Source organism: Herpailurus yagouaroundi, unplaced genomic scaffold (genome assembly GCF_014898765.1).
Source record: "Herpailurus yagouaroundi ecotype Mexico unplaced genomic scaffold, PumYag 29, whole genome shotgun sequence".
In the NCBI taxonomy this organism is placed as follows: Eukaryota; Metazoa; Chordata; class Mammalia; order Carnivora; family Felidae; genus Herpailurus; species Herpailurus yagouaroundi.
In genome coordinates this window covers 70,093,129-70,114,398 of record NW_024412377.1, presented here as the reverse complement: position 1 = coordinate 70,114,398, position 21,270 = coordinate 70,093,129, and the positions used below count along the sequence as shown (strand labels likewise).

Genomic DNA, 21,270 nt, shown 5'->3' with positions numbered 1-21,270 from the left:
CTCAGTTCTGTGACAAAAAGAACTAGAGGGGACAGGAAGAGCAAGAACAATTTGGCTCTCAGTGAATTCCCAATAAATGATTGCTGAACTGCACTGAGACTATTTAATACTTCCAAACATAATAGAATGTTATTTTTGAGAAGTATTTTCAAGTACATCCAACTATTCCAGTAAAACATGACTGGGGCATACTTATTCATTTTATTAAAATTTTATTTCCATTTGGGTCTAGTTTCAAATCTGAAAACTTTAAAACTTTTAAAGACTTATTCTTATTTAAGATGTTGTGTTTACAATGCAAGGCTAAGTGAAAACATCATAACCTAACTATGTTTTCCAAATTTTCTACACTAATCAGAAAAAGATTATAAATAATCAATTCCATGGGCAACTCTTAGAATATATCCAACTGGCAAATTTGACCCAGAGTTGACCCTTACTTAGCATACCATATAAACCAGAAGTTGTGACATCCATCTCCTATTCTTGTAAACCTCAGCCACAGTTGAACGATTGACATCCATGTAATACTCCAGCAGGTGAATATTCCCTAAAAGCAATGTTTTTAAAGGAAAGGAAAATGTTACTTCTTCCACACAAGCACTTTCTCCCTTAGTGATTTTCATATTTCCTCCTTTTCTTGCAAACTTTTGAGATGAGGAACAAAGTTGGCATTTATATTTTGAAATTTTCCCCAGATCAGATTTAAAAAAAGCATGTGAATTCTATGATGTTAAAGAACAATGACATAGCGGACAGTTGATTTAGGGTGAAGATATGTAGGGAGGGATAAAAATGTCAATCTAGTTTCTCATAAAATATAAATGAATCACTAAAATTTCCCTCCCATTACTTCAGGTAACTTAACTGGGGTACAATTTATGGGAAACTGAAAGTAGAAAAGTGTCTTGCAAATTAATTTTGTTTGGTGGAGACTTATAACAGCACGGGAGAAGTAGCTCTTGCCATTCGATCCAGGTTCCTGGAGAGCTATGGCTATGATTTTCTTCCTTTTTATTCAGTGTATAATTTAATATGATTATTTGTAAGTTGGAGGCTGAAATTTATTACATAAAATGGCATGTAGTGGATATGAAAGAGAAAGAAGCGTGAGATAGAGGAATCTGGTCAGCAGAACTGTATCTTTCTTGCACAAAGGGTATGAATATAATTTCTTTTTCTTGACTGGCTTAGGGAAGCTGCAAGATGAGGGCTCTGATAGCCAAACAAAGAATGGAAAATACATTTTTTAAAACTCTACCAATGATATTATAGGGTTCTGGTAAAATGATTTTAATAGTCTACATGACTCTAAAAATAGAAAGTAATACCACTACTTCTCAAAAAGAAAAACTAAAATAAAAATTCTAATTTTTGTGAGAAAGCACTAGAAGTAATCACTTTAAAAGACAAAAAAAGGGCACCTGGTTGGTTCCAGGCAGTAGGGCACGTGACTCTTGATCTTGGGTCATGAATTTGAGCTGTGCGTTGGGCATAGAGATTATTTAATAAAACAAAAATTTTAAGATCAAACAATAAACAGAACCCACTTTGCTATTTTTTATTGATATTACTCCCTAAACACAAAAATAAGATAATACTGCAAAAATGACTACAAAACTGTAAGGCCGGAAGGAATAGATGAACTGACATGTCAGAATGCTTTTATTTCTTTAAAAGCAAAATTTGAATGTTGGAGTAAAAAGGTTTTTTTAAATTTTTTAAAAATGTTTATTTATTTTTGAGAGAGAGAGAGAGCATGTGCCAGTGGCGGAGGGGCAGAGAGAGAGGGAGACAGAACCCAAAGCAGGTTCCAGCCTCTGAGCTGTCAGCACAGAGACCAACGCGGGGCTCGAACTCATGAACCGTGAGATCATGACCTGAACCGGAGTCACATGCTTAACCAAATGAGCCACCCAGGCACCCTTGGAGTAAAAAAGTTTTTTTCAAGTTATGACATATTTTAAATATACAATGAATACTCATATACTTTCTACTTAAGTTTACCAACATTTTTGTTTTAGATTTATTGTTTTATAAAAGAAGTCAAGCAGTTGAAGTTTCCTGTGTCTTTCTTTCCATGAAATAACATGATCATGAACTTGATACTTATTTCCAAAAATTTCTTTATAATTTGATAAACAAATATCCATAAACAACTTGTAATGCTTTTTAAATTTTATATCAATTGTAAAATAATGCAACACTATAAAAACCAAACTTACTTAGCCACTAAACTATTTTAGAACATTTAGGTTGTTTCCAAATCTTTGTTGTTACGAAAGATATTGCCTCTATAATATACCTAGAAGTGGAATTGCTGTGTTGTAGAGTATGAGCATGTTGAATCTTACTTAATATTGAGAAGCTGCCCTAGAGAATGATGACAAGTTACATTCTACTAGTAGTGTACAGGAGTTCCAGTTTCTACCCATTATCACAAAATTTAGAGTTAGCAGAGTTTTAAATTTTCATTAGTGTGACAGGTGACTTTCTGTAGTTTTAAGTTGTATTCCTTTAATAATAGTGAACTTAAAACATCTTTTCCTATATTTATTGGCCATTTAGGTTTCCTGTGCCGTAAAGGGATTGTCCATTTTTATATTAGATTATTTATTTTAAAAAATTTACCTGTAAGAAGTACATATATATTTATATATGTATTGCAAATAACTTGGTCCAAGTATTGTCTTTTCTCCTTGTGATATTTTGAAACACAAACGTTAATATGGGAAAATTTATCAATTTTTGTTGTGTGCTTTGGTGTCTTATTTGAGAAATTCTTCCTTATCCTGAGGTAACACACACACACACACACACACACACACACACACACACACACTACATTTTCTTCTTACAGTTTTAAACGTATGGTTGAAAATATGTAGGTCCTTAGTTGTCCTGAAATTTATTTTTGGCTCACATGAGATAAATACTTAATTTTATTTAAATTTAGTGTTTTCTCACATGAATAACCAACTCTGTCTTTGATTTTGGGGATGCCACCACGGATTTTTTTCTTGGATTTCTACTTCATTTCATTGGTCATATAAGGTATGCATCCCCTACCTCCACACTGTTCTTCTTCTTCATAAAATTCTATTTTAAATCATGTGTTATATATATGAGTTATATATGGATTATTATATATGGGTTTAATATCCACTTATTAACTTACACAAGCAATTGGATTGATATTTTGGTTGGAATTATATTTAATATGTAGACTAATTTGGAGAAATTAACATTGGTATATTATTTAGTCTTTCCATCCATGAACATTGTATATCTCTTCATTTTTTTCAGGACTTTTTAATTCTGTTTAATAATGTTTGACAATTTTCTATAAAAAGGTTTTGTATATCTTTTGTTAGAGTTATTCCTGAGTACTTTATATCTTTTGTATTTATTGTGAATGGTATAATAGCTTATATTATGTTTTCCAAATGGTTATTATGAGTGTATATACAGTAATATTATTAATTTTTGCATGCTCATCTTGAGAAGAAACTTTTAAGACCAAGTTGTAATGCTTATTAGCACTAAGTTTTACTAAATAAATTTGACATTCAATACAATTCAGCTAAAGTCATGGTTGTCTAAAGATGAATTAATTACCTGTATAGGAAAAAAAAATTACCTGCATAGGAGTGCTGACTAAAACATTGCAGATCTGTTGCCTTAAGATCATTACATTATATTAGATCCAATTTGGTAAAGACTTAATGACTCCATCTAGTGGTAGTTTGAAGTTCTAAGTGAATTGGCAAATGTACTTTCAGGTTTTATTGGATATTTGTGTCTAAAATATCATGATAGTAATCAATATCCTTGTTGGAAATGTCAAGAAACAGCAAGGATTAATTTGACACATCAAAATTAATTATGTGTGTTGTCGTAAGCGTTGTTGACCTCAAGATTAGAATGAGGCATGCTTATAGAGAAAATTATGTACAACCTCCCATGTTGGAAGCAGATTGTGTATGTAGAGATTTAATTTTCAGGATTGTTATTCAAGGAGTTATCATAGGTCATGTTCACAGAATGTTTTAAAAATAACATCAACAGCTGGCCAAAGTCAATCCATATGACCTTTATAGGATCCTCACAGTCTTTCCCACGAGAACTAACTTACAGATAAGGACCCTTTAAAATTAGGCTTAGTTTTATATTTTACTAATTAGAATTTTTTATTTGTGCAGAAAATAAAAAAATTTTAGGCATAAATGTGCTCAATTTCAAAAAATATTGGGACAACTTGCTAATCACTTGAAAAATGTATATTTAACTCTAAAATAAACTCAAGATGTATTTAAAATGTTATGCACACAAAAAGGTTTTAAAAGTGCAATATGAATGATTATTTAATTTTGAAGTGGGGAAGACCTTTCTAAGGATAGACGGAACCTCTAAGAGTAAGGTTGATTGAAAATTTCTATGGAATAATAACAACAATTAAAACAACAGTGGCATATCTTTGGTAAAAATTTAAAATTGATGATGTCCTGCATTAATGTAGGTTAATGATGAAGACATCAAGATAGGCTTTATTATATTACTAGTTGAGAATATACACTTGGAACAAACTTTCTCAAGGGAAATTTGGCAATGGTATCAAGCATTAAAATATGCACAGCCTTTGCCCCAGAAATTCCACGACTCATAATTATAGGCATGTAGCAAAGAAATGATTACAAGAATATCTTTATAGCACTATTTAAAATATTTAAAAATTATAAAAAAATAAATGTCCATTAGTAGGCCGATTGGGAAACTAATTTTTAGAGTATATACTTACAGTAGAATTCTATGCTATTATTAACTCTAATGCTACAGAATAATATTTAAAGACACTTAAAGTATTTTTACATACTTAATTGTGTATTTACATAATTAAAAGGGAAGTTATTCTCAGAATATACTAAATGAAAAGTAGAGAGTGCATTACAAATCAGTGTATTTTCATTTATTTGTAATATTTGTTTTTGTTCTTATGCAAAAAACAGAATTAAAATTCAACAGTGTTTATATTTTGAGTTGTGATGTTATGGGCTAAATGTTTGTGTTCTCCCAAAATATATATGTTGAAGCCCTACCCGCCAATGTGGTGGTATTTGGAGATGGGGTGTTTGGGAAGTAACTGGAGTCAGATGAGGTCATTATGGGATTAGTGCCCTTATAAGAAGAGACAACAGAAGTGTTATCTCTCCATCATGTGAGGACATTGTGAGAAGAAGGCAGCCATCTAAACCAGGGAGAGAGGTCTGACCAGGAACCATGTTGGCCAGCACCTCGATATGGGACTTCTGGTGTCCAGAAGTCCCACAAAAATAAATTTCTGTTGTTTAAGCCACCCAGTCTGTGGTAGTTTGTTATGGCAGCTCAAGAAGACTAATAATACACAAGAGATGTTAAAATTTCTTGTCTTCCTTTCTTTGCTTATCTGTATTTCCAAATTTTTTCCAATGAGCATACTATATTCATAATTTTAAAAGGTATTATGAAATACATTAAATAGTATTAGAGAAAATTTCCAATGCATACAGATTATTCAGTGAAAAACTCATCATTAGTAAAATCCGTTATTTAAACCTGGTTTGTGATTACCTTGCCACATTTTCACTAATTCTCTTCATACATTAATTATTTGGCTTACAAGTATTTAACAAAACAGATTAAGTCCATTTTTAGCTATGAATGTCAAAGATTGATAAGGTTTCTAAATATACCACTGAAAAACAGTTTTGTTTTCTTCCCACCTAACTACTCTACAGTTATTATTTGGAAACATTGACCATTTTAATCATTATATTTCCAATTAGAGTCAGTAATTAGCATTTTGTCTTAGGACAGCATGCCTAATAATGGTGAAATTATGTATATATATTTTTGCATTACAAGGCATTTTCCAATTATCTTAATCATCCATCCTATTTCCCTTGTATGCAATCAAATTTCTAAGAAACAATGTACTCCTTTCACTTTTGTTATAAACCAGAGGTGAGGTCATGAATTCCTCCATGGTACCTAGTACACACACACACAAACACACACACTTTTATCAGTTTTATTTTTATCTTCTCAATACCCATGCTAACACTGGGTATGCTGGTAAGGGAGAAACGGAGGAAGCAGGGATACATATTGCAAGAATGGCAAATTTTCTTTGAGGCAGCAAAGGGTTTGAAAACTTTTGGCATCTGAAGAATGTGGAGTCCATCTCCAGAGAGGTGAGAAATTGGCAGCAAGAAATTTCACCTCAGGGACAGAAATCCACTATCACTGTAGACAGAACACTCAAAACGATTAACCTTGTAATGTGCATTCATCACTTGAGCTACTTGACAGGTTTGAGCACTCTTCTTCCATTGTGATAATTCCCCACATTATGTCTCACTTTCCCAAAGAGGAAGGAAAAAAACTTGCAGTCTCAGACTCCCTCAAGTAGGGGGCAGGCATTTGGCCTCGCTTCCTCTAACCAGACTATCCTTGGGAGACATCTCTGGAGAGAGCACGGAGGAAAGATATACCTAGATTTGGGGGCAGTCCAGGTGGTAGAGGGATCCAGTTCTTGGTGACAGGGAGTGGCAGTGCTTCTGGAACCAGTTCTGAGCACCATAAATGCCAAGTGTCAGGGGTGTTTCTGCCAAAAAAGAAGTGCTTGACCATTGCTCACGGATGTTCAGGTTTACTGTTGGATTCTCTGGCCCCACCAGATATTCTGTGAATAGTCTAATATCTTTGCATCAATTCCTTTTCTGCTCAAATTTGCAAACATGGATTCTGTAGATTGCAGTTAAGCACTTTGCCCAACCATAATACTCTCTCCCTCCTCGAAGCAAAACAAAACAAAACAAAACAAAGCCCAACCCTAGTAAAATTTCACTGTTCGTTGTTTAATAACTACCAAGACCAACCACATTTATAGATACTAATAAAATTCTTTTAATGTTTACTTATTTTTGAGAGAGACAGACAGACAGAGACAGAGTACGAATGGGGGAGGGGCAGTGAAAGAGGGAGACACAGAATCTGAAGCAGGCTCCAGGCTCTGACCTGTCAGTGCAGAGCCAGACATGGGGCTCTAACTCAGGAACTGTGATATCATGATCTGAGCTGAAGTGGGATGCTCAACAGACTGAGCCATGCAGGTGCCCCTTAATAAGAAATTTTTAAATGTAAATCAGTGCTATTTATTTATTTACTTACAGAGCTTTGGTAACTAAAAAAAGAACTTTCTGGCCAAAGCCTCTTCTGTCTCTTTGTGGTGATCAGCAGAATTCATTCTTCCTGTTGCCTTGGTTCCAAGGATTCAAACAGAACCTGTGAAGTTGACAACTTCCTCATTAACACACATTTGATATCCTCAAAACCTCTTCATTTACTGGGTGCTTAACCACTTATTTCCCTGTTATGCAAACATCCTGAAATTCTACTTCATATTGCATGCAGTGTTGACTATCACATGAAAAACCTGGGGATCAGCCCGTGAAAATCTTCAGTGTAAACATAAACATCAGCAGGCGAATATTTTCATTAGGAGCAATGTGTATCCAGGATGAAGGAAGAAAAGGACACTGGGGGAATCAACCAAAGTACATTCTCACATGCCAGGGCTGTAATTAGAGAAACCACTGCACTCAAAGGTAGATAAGCATCAGATTCAAGTGGCTGAAATTAGAATTTTCCCCCCAATTTTATTAAGATATATTTGGCATAGGAGTGCCTGGGCGGCTCAGTCAGTTAAGCGCCCGACTCCAACGCGGGTCATGATCTTGCAGTTCGTGTGTTCGAGCCCTGCATAGAGCTCTCTGTGCTGACAGCCCAGAGCCTGGAGCCTGCTTCGGATTCTGTGTCTCCCTCTCTCTCTGCCCCACTCCTGCTCATGCTCTGTCTCTGTCCCTCTCTCTCTCCCTCAGAAATAAAATAAAAAGTAAACATTAAAAAAATTTAAGATATATTTGGCATAAAACATTGTGTAAGTTTAAGGTGTACAATATAATGATGTGATATACATTTATACCGTAAAATGTAAAATTGGAATTTATTTAAAAAAAATTTTTTTTTCAACGTTTATTTATTTTTGGGACAGAGAGAGACACAGCATGAACGGGGGAGGGGCAGAGAGAGAGGGAGACACAGAATCGGAAACAGGCTCCAGGCTCCGAGCCATCAGCCCAGAACCCGACGCAGGTCTCGAACTCACGGACCGCAAGATCGTGACCTGGCTGAAGTCGGACGCTTAACCGACTGCGCCACCCAGGCACCTCTAAAATTGGAATTTAAAGAGATTTGGGTGCATAGTAAGTATTTCATCATATGTTAGAGTGGTTCTATCTCAAAAATAATTTCTGCTTTCCACTTTCCACTTGGAATACTATACCACATAAACATTATATTTTATGAAGGTTATTTTTAGCTAAAATTTATTGGACATTTAGGATAGGCCGGCACCAAGACTTTGCGTCCTGTAACTCATTTATTAATCCTGACAGCATGAGGCAGATATTGTTAACCCTATTTTAGAGACCAAGTGATTCCCAGAGAGTATAATTAATTATCCAGGGTAATACAACTCCTAAATGACAGAGGTGGTACCTGTTTCCAGGTCTGTGAGACCAAAACTGTGAGACCATAATTATGCTGAATTATGAAGGCTATGCAGCAACATGGAGATAAATTGCTTTTGGTTTCATGCTAAATGCCAAAAGAAGAGCAGAAAATTGTATACACACTGTGATGCAACGTTGTGAAACATTATATAAACATGGACAATGGCTTGGAAGAAAGCGTATGTCACATGCCACTTGCTTTTGTGTCCAGGAAGCTAAGAGAGTCAGGGAACACACCTGAAAAGAAAAAAAGAAAAAAAAAAAGATTGAGTGTGTATGTGTATGGGTGTGTATGCACAATGGTTTTTTTTTGTTTGTTTTTAATTTTTTTTCAACGTTTTTTATTTATTTTTGGGACAGAGAGAGACAGAGCATGAATGGGGGAGGGGCAGAGAGAGAGGGAGACACAGAATCGGAAACAGGCTCCAGGCTCCGAGCCATCAGCCCAGAGCCTGACGCAGAGCTCGAACTCGTGACCTGGCTGAAGTCGGTCGCTTAACCGACTGCGCCACCCAGGCGCCCCTGCACAATGGTTTTAATTGGACAAGGTAAAGGGGTCAGGAAATTTGAACCCATTTACCAAACACGTAGAATACATAGGCTCAGAGTCACAGACTCTTTTCTATGCAGTTGGGTACTGGGATTTTTGGAGTTTTGTTTTTCCCAGTAGTTTGTTTTTTCTTTTTCAAAAGTTCTTGAAAACTGCTACATTGTTTTTGTAGTAAAAAGACAGACAAGAATAAGCCATCCACAGAAGCAGAAAGGTTCAGGATTTCAGCCCCTGAGAAGCGCTGAGCTAGTAAAGGCTGAGCAAACAGGGGTCAGTCCCACTCCATTGCCTCTAGGGCAATTGCTAAACTGCCCTCAGTGAAGCCAAGTTTGGATTGAGAGTCCATAAGGTCACTGAGCAAACAGCTTTAAAAGGTCATGCTGTCTATTGATAATCAGGGACCTGCAGGAAGGTAAACACACCCTTGTTCCAAGAAGAGAAACATGTTATCCTAGGAGCCTAGGGATGAACCCTTCCATGACTGTTGAGAAGCTGGCAGTATTTTTTTAAATTTGTGATTGGCGGGGCGCCTGGGTGGCTCACTAGATTAAGCCACCGACTCTGGATTTCAACTCAGATTATGATCTTGTGGTTGCTGGGTTTGAGCCCTGCTTTAAGCTCTGCACTGTTAGTGCAGAGTTTGCTTGGGATCCTCTCTGTCTCTCCCTCTCTCTCTGCCCACCCCCCCTGTTCTTTGTCTCAAAATAAATGAACTTAAAAAAAAACAACTTTGATGATTTCTTCACCTGTACCTCACCATGCCTCATATCTAACAGACTGGCTTCCAGGACTACCCCATTACAGAGTTCTGCTATATGAACTCTCTAATGGGTAAACAACGGAAAAAGAGATCTACAAATGAAATGAAAATGCAGCTCGGAGAAGTGAGAAATGAAGGATCAGAGGAGGGTCCCTGAAGGAGCTTTCACTGAAATGAGGCCATGAGAGAATATGAACACCTGGGGAATGGACCAGAGAAAGATATTCTGAATGAATGGAGAATGAATGGAGAGCAAAGACTCAGAGAAAAGATAGTTTAAGGCAAGCATTACCATCAAAGCATTATCATCTATTGATGATAATCATAATTATTTAGAGTCTCAAAAAAATGAGGATGTTAGGTGCCGCATCGTCAGTTACAGATATCTGATCCTTGAGCTCTAGTAGCTAATGCTATTCAATAAATATATTCAGGTTTACCTGGAAGAACGACAGATAAAAGCCTTTAAGTACTTTAGCGTATGTAATAGGATAAATGTTTTGGCTTGTGCTTTGAGAAAGGAAAACTTGAGCATCATTCAGTAGTCCATGATAGTTTAGCTTGGAAGGAACAGAAAATGAGAGACAAACTGGATCATACTCATCAACAGGCTAAGCATGCCCAGGAGTGGCCAGGGCTGAAGAAGAGCTACCCACAAGGGGATGTGGTGTCCAGCCTCCCAGATGGGCCCAGGGCTCCCTTCCTCCTACTATTCACACCCTTGCCACATTGTACAAGGGTTGGTCTGGGTGACCAATAAAACGGGGCAGAAGTAACAACATGTCACTTTGAAGATTAGATTATAGAAGTCAATGTAGCTTCTCCCTTGGTCTCTCCAGCTTTCTTGGATCCTTATTTTGGGAAAAACCGGCTCATGCATCATGAGCAGTCCTTTGAAAAGATACACATGGTGAGGAACTGAAATCTGCTGATAGGCACATGAGTGAGCTTGGAAATGATTCTGCATCCTTACTTAGCAGCTTGACTTTGTAAAGACCTCTTGGGAGACCTTGGGCAAGAACCACAAAGCTAAGCTACTCCTGGATTCTTAGCCCTCAGAAATTGTGGGATCATAAATGTTTGTTGTCGTAAAGTGCTAAATTTGGGGATAATTTGTTACACAACGATAGTTAACTAATACCAGAGGAATGATGGACGCTGTAGGCTCCTACAGGGAGGACATGCATGGAAATCATCTGACAGGAACCCACAAGGCCACAGAGCAGAGCATAATTTAGGAAGTCCATAGAAGCATGGAGAAGCAGTGGTTCTACAGCAAGGCCTCCATACTTGCTTGTGATAATGGATGAACTTATGTACCCTAACTTCCCTTATGAACCTCTGTTTTAAAATTTTTTTTTAACATTTATTCAGTTTTGAGAGAGGCAGAGACAGAGTGCCAGCTGGGGAGGGACAGAGAGAGAGAGAGAGGGAGACACAGAATCAGAAGGAGGCTCCAGGCTCTGAGCTGTTAGCACAGGGCCGAACGCACTATGGAACTCATGAGCCGCGAGATCGTGACCTGAGCTGAAGTTGGCCGCTTAACCAACGGAGCCACCCAGGCACCCCTCCCTTATGAACCTCTTAACCAAAGGCCTACCCTGGATCTTCTGGCAGATTTTAAGGAGTGTCAGTTTTCTGTTGTTTTATCTTCTTGATTGCAAACCCAAAGTCATGTGACCTCAGAGATTCATACCCTTGAGCATCTATCCTTGACAGTAGCATCCCTGGAAGCAGGTGTGCAAGTGGCTCACCCTAGTCGGCAGTGCTCTGAAGTGAATCCTGACTACTTTATCTGAACACCATTGGCCTTTGACAAATCTAGAGGTTCTCACTGGTGGTTCTGGAATGCCAATGAGGACTCAGACCTCCTTTTCATACCTAATATTTAGCATAGCTAACATTTTAAATGGCTGCACTACTGCCCCTCTGCTAAACATTTCATATACATTTTGTTATTAATCCTTATGACATCTTGTTTCATATTATTGTAATTCTCATTTTAGACATGAGGAAACTGAGGCAAAGAAAGGTTCTACATTGTCCAGGACCATCCAGCTCTTAAGTGGATCTGATTGATCGGTCTGATGTCATTAACCATGTTCTAAACTACCATGCTGTAAATACTGAAGAGGAAGTTTCCACCTGTAGAGGTGCCACTTCAAGATATGCAACATATTTTGGAAGACGTTTCATCCCTCACACAGAACCCCTCATTCTTTCTGATTGATTGCAATATTCAACAAAGCATCCTAGAATTCACCTTTATCAATACCACAGCTTAACACATTCTACTAAAAGAGAATGGTAAGTGCTTCATTAAAAAAAATAAGTGGGGAGAAAAATGGTTTTCTTATCAATGTCCAAATTTCTTACACCTCATTTAAAATTACCCACTTTGCTATACTTCTTCATGCTCTCTCCCACTGCTGTTGGCTTTATGATAGAATAATTTGCTCCACATATAATATCTTTGCACCACTGTTTTCTGTAATTTATACCACATGCTGTCCACTTTCTTGTACTATTTTATTCAGTAAAGCACTTTGGATATCAGTTTATATGAAAGATGTTATTTGAAATGAAGTTGTACTGCAAGCTACATTATTATAATTTCCTTCTTGCTTTGGTCCTGCTTCATCTTACACAGTTGCCTGATATTTGATGCAGTGCTGAAATTTAAATGGAACCAGTGTTTGGAATTGATGCTCATGTATTACTTATTTAATCTGCTGCCAGAGTGATCCACTATTGAGTTCTTTGTTTTCAATATCTTCCCAGGCCTGCTCTGACATTCATCTTACTTGTTTCATGGAGAAGAATCTGTACAATGTGCACTGTTACAAGTATAAGTGGATGTTATTTTGGCTTTGGGATAATGGCATAGGATACGACTAAATAACACTGAACAATTATGGGTAATAGAGAAGTTTGTCAGACGTCAATCATTCAGGGATAATTGCCTTAGTCCTGTTTCTGTTCTTTTTCCATTCTGTCCTTTTGTATTTCATTCATTCCAGTGTTTTACTTTAGTATTTTGGGAAATTAGACACAGAGGAAGAAAAATCTGAACTGGTCACTTGAATGACTTTTTGGCAGCTCTTGATAAAGACACAACAACAACAAAAAAGAAAGATCACTTTGAAGACAAAAGTGAAGGTGGTGCCTAAAATTTGCATGCTTTCTTAGATTTGTAATTCTCTAGATTTGAGTATACATATTAATCATATTTCAGGTACTGAATAAATATTGCTTAACTATTTTACTAGAAGGGCTGCAATGATAATGAATAACAATAAAGATAACAATACGGGGCGCCTGGGTGGCTCAGTAGGTTAAGCAGCAACTCTTGATTTCAGATTAGGTCATGGCTCAGTTTGTGAGTTTGGGGGCCGTGTCAGGCTCTGTGCTGACAGCACGGAGAATGCTTGGGATTCTCTCTCTCTCTCTCTCTCTCTCTCTCTCTCTCTCTCTCCCCCCCCTCCCCTGCTCATGCTCTTTCTCTCAAAATAAATAAAATTTTAAAAAAGGTAACAATAATGTTATTATTTACAAGAAAAAAGACATTGTCTTTTTTGGTAGAAAAGAGACATGCTAATAAGGTAGATAGCAGACAAGATTTTTCTGGGTTATCATTCTTCTATTTCCTTGCTCCAGTCTCTAGGTGTTTAAACCGATCCTGCGGTTTAAAGCTTAAAGCCCCCTCTCTACTCTGACTCTCAGAACACTTTGTCTGTGGTGCTTTTCTGGCAGCGGATGTTTATAGATTATGCCCAAACCAGAGGATGCACTTTTTGAGGATGGAGAGAGGTTTTCGTTATTTTTTGTTCCTTACACCCCACTTGTAGAAAGGAAATGACAGAAAGTACTTCCATAACTAGATTTTAATTTTATTTTTTATTCCAAATATTATACAATTTATTAGTAAAATACTATAGATGCAAATAACTCTAGAGTCTCCCAGTCTTTAAAGTCAGCCCAGATAGAACTGGAGGAAATCTTAGATGGTATGTAACCCAAACTGAGATTTTGACATTTCGTGATAAGGTGGTGGCTTAGAGGTCTTGAATGGAGACCTGCATCCAACATTTACTGTCAGTGTGATCTTGGGCCATTTATCAACATGAAATTTAAATGTACTCTATTAAAAAAATAGACATGTTTTCCTTACACAATTGCTATGAATAGGAAATGAGGTGATGGATGCAAAGTGCTTTGTAAAACTGTAAGTGCTCTATCAATGTTAGTTCAGGAAACTACTGCTTCAAGAAGGTAGGGACTACTCCCAGGCGTATATGCCAGTCGGTGGCAGAGCCAGATTTCTGTTGGTGGTACCGCGTAATTAAATAAGAACTAAATTTGGACTGAGGAGGAAGATGCATTTCAAGCAAATTGTAGTTTTGCTTGGAACATGCCCAGAAATTCCTTGTCAACAATTCGAGAGTTTTGAAAAATAAGACTGAACTCAAGGTACTGTTACTCTTTAGCCTAGCTTGTTAGCGATATGGAGAATGGAGATGATAGCGTACACAGAGCATTGTAACTATGAAAGCAGGTAATGTGTATAAAGGTATTTTGGTAAACAGTAAGGAGCTATGTAAATGTCATTATCACTGTCTCCTGCTTCCTCCATGTAACTTTATATTACCTTTCTCACATCAGGAAGAAGAAAAATAATTCTCTTGCATATTGCACATTAAGTCACTGGAATAGCCTAGTATAAAAGTTTTGGGGAAATAACATGATTTTTTTTTTCCATCATGATGAGCCCATTCAATCTTCCTTTCATGATACCCATTTCATGTTTCAAAAATTCCTTATTTTAGTCTTTTATTTTTCTCTCAAAGACCACTGCTATATATTTGTTATTATGTTTTGGTCCTGCCCTGTCTCCTACTGTTAATCATTTTGTCTGTTTCCTATCATCAATCTGTAGCATATACCCTTTTTTCTCCACCTGAGGAACTGTTTCCCTCCCTCCACACCCACTGATCTTGTGGTATCTTATAAGTAAGTGCTATGAATTAAAACAAATTATTTTAGGACTTCTGCAGTTGTTCCTTTGGGAAAATGGCTGAGATTCTGAAACTTGTGTTTCTCTTTAAGAGAATGACTATAAAAGAAAACTATCCTGGATCGTAACTCTTACTCCTCCCCAATTTATGGAGCTCCCTCTGCAGAAGGAAAGAATCCATAAAGAATCTCAAATAAACACCTAATAAAAGAAATTTAGCTCACATTAAAATACTAGAATACCAGATGGTGGAGTTTAAGTATTATTCAACTACTGTTTATCCTACCCAGTGCTCATTTTAAATTCAACATTTTTGAGAATTATTCATGGAGCCACGGTTGTATTTCATGTAGATAACAAGCTTAGTTTGGAGTGAATTACCAGAATGCACCCATAATTTCCATACTTCCTTGGTTATTGTTAATTTGGATTGCAACTATTAGTTAAAGTTGAGAGGCTTTCGAAAGCAAATTGACATCAAGCTATCGTGGACAATAATTTGTTCAGCAATCTGCGGGGAGGGCAAATCATTAAATTTTACAGGGTGGAGGAACTCACCAAAGAATGTGATGTTCCATCTGCCAAAGCTGAAAAACACAACTGTTTGATGAGTGTGCTTCTTCCTCTGTAGCAGCCTGCCCACTGAGCAGGCAATTATTCTTGCTTTTATCTAATGGCTGTGGCGTAACTTTTAAGTGAATGCAAAATGCAATTTCATCTTCCAACACCTTCCCATGTGAATGGATAAAAGATCAACAGAGCTGTCTCTAACATAGCACACTTCCCTATGAAAAGTCAAAGGTCCCTTTAAATTGATCACTAGGACACACATGGCAGGTGTAGATTACTGGGCTCCTCCCATCTCTGATTCCCACCATACATTTGTATTTTATTCACACTGTGTTAGGGAAAATGACAAGCTTTTCTGCTCCAAGTCATTAAAAAAAATACTAGGAGACCTTTTAAAAGAAAAACATCCATTCCAATGCTAAAAGGTAATGCTTTGACAGCTTAAAGAGTTTTCACCCCATATTTAAAATTAATCTTTGAACAACAACAAAAAGTTAAATTCAATATGACACATCTCCAATGCCTACAAAAGCTTTTGCACGGAAAAACAGGGCTTGAAAATCTCTTTCTGATTTTATTGTTGAGTTTTCCAAATTTTGAGAGCAACAGAAATTGAAAGGACTTTGCTAACAATCACCCTACAAGTGACCATTATTGCTTCCTACTGCTGAGCACGTACTGTTTGCCGGTGTATGATGCTGGGAGTTTTGCATCCATGATCTCATTTAGCTCCTCCCATGACCCTGCAAGGGATTCCCCCTTCACAAATCAGGAAACACCTTACAGAGGTTCCAACTTGACATTGTCTGACTTCAGGGATCATGCTTTTTTTCTACAGCAGCATACTTTCTCCTTGAGCATAGTAGACGTGAAAATATATATGAATGTTGATACTTTAAAATTTATTAAAAGTGACATCACAGAGGAAAGCACACTTTGTTTTTCAAAACACCTAATGAAAAGTTTACCTACGGTGCACCTTTATACCCAATCCCTCTCCTGTACCATTTGCAAACTGATGCAGGTGCGATTTGCAACACTTTATGGGGAGCATGTAAATACTAACACACTCCCATGGAAAATCATATACCTTATGTCCTCATTGAATGGCTCCTGAAGTTCTAAGCTTAAAGTTCCTCATTTGTAAGACAAATAATGACAGTACCTACATCGTGGTGGGATGTAATTCTCCATGAGTGTCCTGCATTTCTGTGTGTCTTGCCAGCAGAGGCACTGCCTGCCTTTGTTCTGGCCTGTTTGTTCAAGGATGTTTGTATAGTAAATAGCCTCAGAAGACAGTGGTAGTGTCCCCCTCTGGAGCAAAGAGTGGCATGGTTACTGTTTATTTATTTATTTTTATTCATTTATTTGATTACTGTTTATTTTTAAATATTCCGTTTCCCTGGAGTGCAAGGGTGACTCAGTTGCTTAGGCTTCAGACTCTTGATTTTGGCTCAGGTCATGATATCATGGAGTTCATAATCGTGAGATGGAGCGCTTTGTCAGGTTCCATGCTGATAGCGTGGAGCCTGCCTGGGATTCTCTCTCTCTAACCTCCCCTGCTCGTGCGCTCTCTCTCTCTCTCTCTTTCAAAATAAATAAATAAACATTTTAAAAAATATTCACTTTCCCTAAATTCAGGCTCCTCTCCTGTAATGCAACCCACTGTGTGCACATGTAATCTGACCTTCTTTCTGCTGTCCCATGGGAATTAGGGCTTAGAGAATTGGCCCAAGAAAATGCTGATATTCTCTGGTTACTACTGCTTCTATGGGTAATAAAGCCCTTTGTCTCTAACCCAAGGGTCTTATGTCTTCTGTCAGCATCCATAAAACTGGCAGGCCATCTTGTTAGCTTACAAGTAGGGTGACATTTCAAACCCTTCACAATTCTTGATACCTTATAAAGCTGTAATTAACGAACAATTAAATGAGATAATATGTGTAAAAAAATGTAGTGACTGGCACATAGAAAGTACTAAATATGTATTAGATATTGATGCTACTACTGACTCAGAAAAAGGCAGTACATAGTTGGTTCATTAATAACATAGATATTTTGATATTTTATATACATTTCAAATTGCTTTTTCATGTGATAAACTGATAGTAACATTCCTTTTTATATGCTGTAGTTAATTCATTTGGGACTCGTGGAGGGTCAAGTCAATTCTGCCAAGACAGGATTCATGAATTTTTCACCTCTTATGGATGGGGCAGCTGGTACAGAATTAATTCTGAAGAAATATTTTACAGTGTGAATGGAACCTAGGTCTTGCGATGTTAATAACTGAATGTTGGGAGAAAATCAACAAACCAATTATACAAGAGGCATTCAGCAGTCTGCCAAAGTTTAGTGATAAAAAAACCCCAAAGCTCATGGTTCTTTATGTACATGATCTGAGGAACCCTGGAAATATGATTTTTAAACCATCAGTGAACCATATAACTTACTGGTACAAAAATGAGTTAAGAAATACAAGTGATAATGTAGCTCCGATAACTATGGAATCTGTCTGGAATTCCTTCTGTTTCTCTTCACAATTTATTTCTTAATTTTAGCGCTGCCCTTGAAAAGAGGAATGTTGCTGTTGTTGCTGTCGTCGTGCATGTGTGTGTGTGTGTGTGTGTTTTAGTACGAATGGCAAATTGTTTGACTCCTTATTCCCTTTTTATGGTGCCTCTGGTTTTACATGTTATGTCTTTAGCAATTTGAAGATTCTCTACTTTAGGATTATCATAAGAGCCACCAATTACTTACGGCTTTTAGAGTCACTGGTAGAGTTCTCCTCTCTGTGGGGTATGTTTTCTTCAAAAGTGAGCTGTTTAGGGGGTGAAATTTAAGGAGAAAGAGGACATTTGAATAATTTCAAAGTATCTCTTACTAAAAGTAAATGAAGACTTAATTACAAGGGGAAAAATAGGTGATCTGTGGTGTGGACATCTGGCAGACACAGGCTTAACCAAGATTACCATCACCAATATGACATATCCACATCATGTACCTTCTATCATGGTAAAGTGAGTATGGGTACGTCACTTTTCTGGTATTCTTTCTAATAATGCATAATCTCAGTCTAACAATGAGAAAACATTAAACAGGGGCGCCTTGGTGGCTCAGTTGGTTAAGCGTCTGATTTTGGCTCAGGTCATAATCTCACAGTTAGTGAGTTTGAGCGCTGCGTTGGATCCTGGAGCTTGCTTCGGATCCTCTGTCCCCCTCGCCCTCTAACCCTCCCTTGCTCATGCATTTTCTCTCTCAAAAATAAATAAAATATTAAAAAAAGAAAACATTAAACAAACCTAACTTGAGGAACATTCTACAAGATAATTGATCCATAGTCTTCAAAAGCCTCAAGGTAATGAAAGACAACAAAAGACAGAGGAAGTGTTAAAGATTGGAGCAGACTAAGGATACATGACAAACGGTATAGTGTGGAAACTGAATTAGATCCTGGGACATAAAAAAGACATTAGTAGAAAAACTGCTGTAATGTGAATAAAGTCTGTAGTTCATTGCATTGTATCAATGGTAATTTCTTAGTTTAGAGATAAGCACTCTTATCTCTTTGGTTATGTAAGGTGTTAACATTAAGGGAAGCTAAGTGAAGCGTACATGGGAACTCTATGCGTTATTTTTCAACTCTTTTAGAAGCCTAAAAATTATCTTAAAATGAAAACGAGTTTTTAAAAAAAGAAAAAAGTGAGTTATTTATTAGCTCTTGTGATAAAACCCTGCTTTAATTTCCCATGCTAGGAAATAAGGTGAAAAGGTGAAAAATATAACAGATTATTCTTCATAAGCAAAAACAATTATGCAATGCAGACACAGGATAAAGTGGGGTCATTTATGGAAGACATTCAGCAAAATGGAATCCACTTTGTTTTGTTCTCTTTTAATGTGTAGGTGGGTGTACAGACATACTCTGTCTCCCCAAATAGATTTTAGGACCTCCTACTCTATTTTCTCACTGTCTGGTTCAGATTTTGATACATACTAGATGTTCAAAAAATGTTTGTTTTGATTGTTGAGAATGATAACCAAGTGTCCGCTGCAAGCTCAGATTGTGTGCATTTTTTTTTCTGAGTGCTAAATATCTGATCTATAGACTTTTCAGTTGCATATTCAATTTAAGGTCTGAGCTAACAATTTTTCTACGTAAGCTCGGAAAAATTTTTTTTCTTTTACTTTCAATTCGTAATTTCCTTCAGCATCACCAGTACATACAGTTAAAGAGAATTGCATAACACATTTTTTTTTACCTACTGACAAGAAAAATGTTTCATTTACACTACTCAATTATTCTGAATGTGCATGCTAATGAATTAGGGGTTGAAAGGCATAGGTGGGGTTTTTATGTTTATAGTGATATTTTTGAAAGACTGGGAAAAATACTATATTGCTGTTCATACAAAGGAATTCTCATTCTGCTACCATCTCCTCCTTCAGATGTATTTTTCTCTTGAAACTTCAATACAGTTTTTCATCATTTCTCATCAGAAGATATATTTTAAGGATGTTGTGTCCATGTCACTACAACAGAGATGGACAAAGACACGTGGCCCCTGACTTCAGGATTTCCAATTTTTTTAAACTTTTTAATTTTAATTTTTATCTTAAATGTTTGTTTATTTATTTATTGAGAGAGAGAGAGAGAGAGAGAGAGAGAGAGAGAGAGAGAATGAGAGGGGAAGAGGGGCAGAGGGAGAGAGAGAGAGAATCCCAAGTAGGCTATGTGCTGTCAGTGCAGAGCCCAATGCGGGGCTCAATTCCACGAAATGTGAGAACATGACCTGAGCCAAAATCAAGAGTCTGACTCTTAACCAACTGAGCCACCCAGGTACCCCAACTTCAGGTTATTTTATAATTGAAACTCTTCAGTGTCCCACCAGACACCTCAGCCTCTTCTTCTGAGACTGTAAGTGTGTAACATCTCCTGCATCAATCTGTCACTGATATCTAAAATTTCACCGCTCAAATTTCATTTGGTGGTTGCCTCCTATTCAAATCCAACCAAATCTTTAAAAGGTAATATACTGTAATTATATTATTAAATTCCTTCCAACATGGTAGCAGGTAAAAAGTCAATTTGAACAGGAGGAACTCAGAGAAGAGGGGGCAAAAAGATGCAAATAGTATGTTAAAAAGGATATGTTAAAAGGGGTTTCAGAATTAATAAGACCCAAGATTACATTTTGGCTTTTCCATTTACTAACTGGTTAACTTTAGATACATTGCTTCCTTTCTTTTAGCTCAGTTCCTTCATTTGTGAAAGTGGCAGTTAGCTCACCTCCCTGGAATGTTGTTGGATTTAAATGAGCTAAGAAATGTGAAAACAGAAGATGGCAGCGTAGGAGGACGCTGGGCTCACCGCGCGTCCTGCTGATCACTTAGATTCCACCTACACCTGCCTAAATAACCCAGAAAACCGCCAGAGGATTAGCAGAATGGAGTCACTGGAGCCAAGCGCAGACGAGAGGCCCACGGAAGAGGGGCCCCTCCTGAAGTGGATCACCTAAGGAGAAGCGAGCTAAGCCTACCCTCCTGCCCCAGTGCAACTTGCCTACCCACCCCAGCTAATACGCCAGAGCCCCAGCATCACAAGCTTGGCAGAGTGCAAGTAGCCCAGATGGGCCACGCCACCCCACAGTGAATCCCGCCCCTAGGAGAGGGGAAGAGAAGGCACACACCAGTCTGACTGTGGCCCCAGCAGTGGGTTGGGGGCAGACATCAGGTCTGACTGCGGCCCTGCCCACCAACTCCA

The 21,270-nt window shown here is 37.4% G+C and overlaps 1 long non-coding RNA gene across 3 annotated transcripts in view; it reads right to left on the bottom strand.

The window, feature by feature from the left end:
* Window positions 1-21,270, bottom strand: part of LOC121012166 (uncharacterized) — a 47,674-nt gene that overhangs the window by 8,692 nt on the left and 17,712 nt on the right. For 2 of the 3 annotated variants that reach the window (XR_005781981.1, XR_005781983.1), the window contains exons 4-6: window positions 18,267-18,327; window positions 8,736-8,849; window positions 7,210-7,323 (exon numbers count right to left, since the gene is read on the bottom strand). This is a non-coding gene — a long non-coding RNA (uncharacterized LOC121012166). Of the gene's footprint in view, window positions 1-449; window positions 551-7,209; window positions 7,324-8,735; window positions 8,850-18,266; window positions 18,328-21,270 lie in introns of all 3 variants that reach the window. The other variant, XR_005781979.1, reaches the window with a different exon arrangement.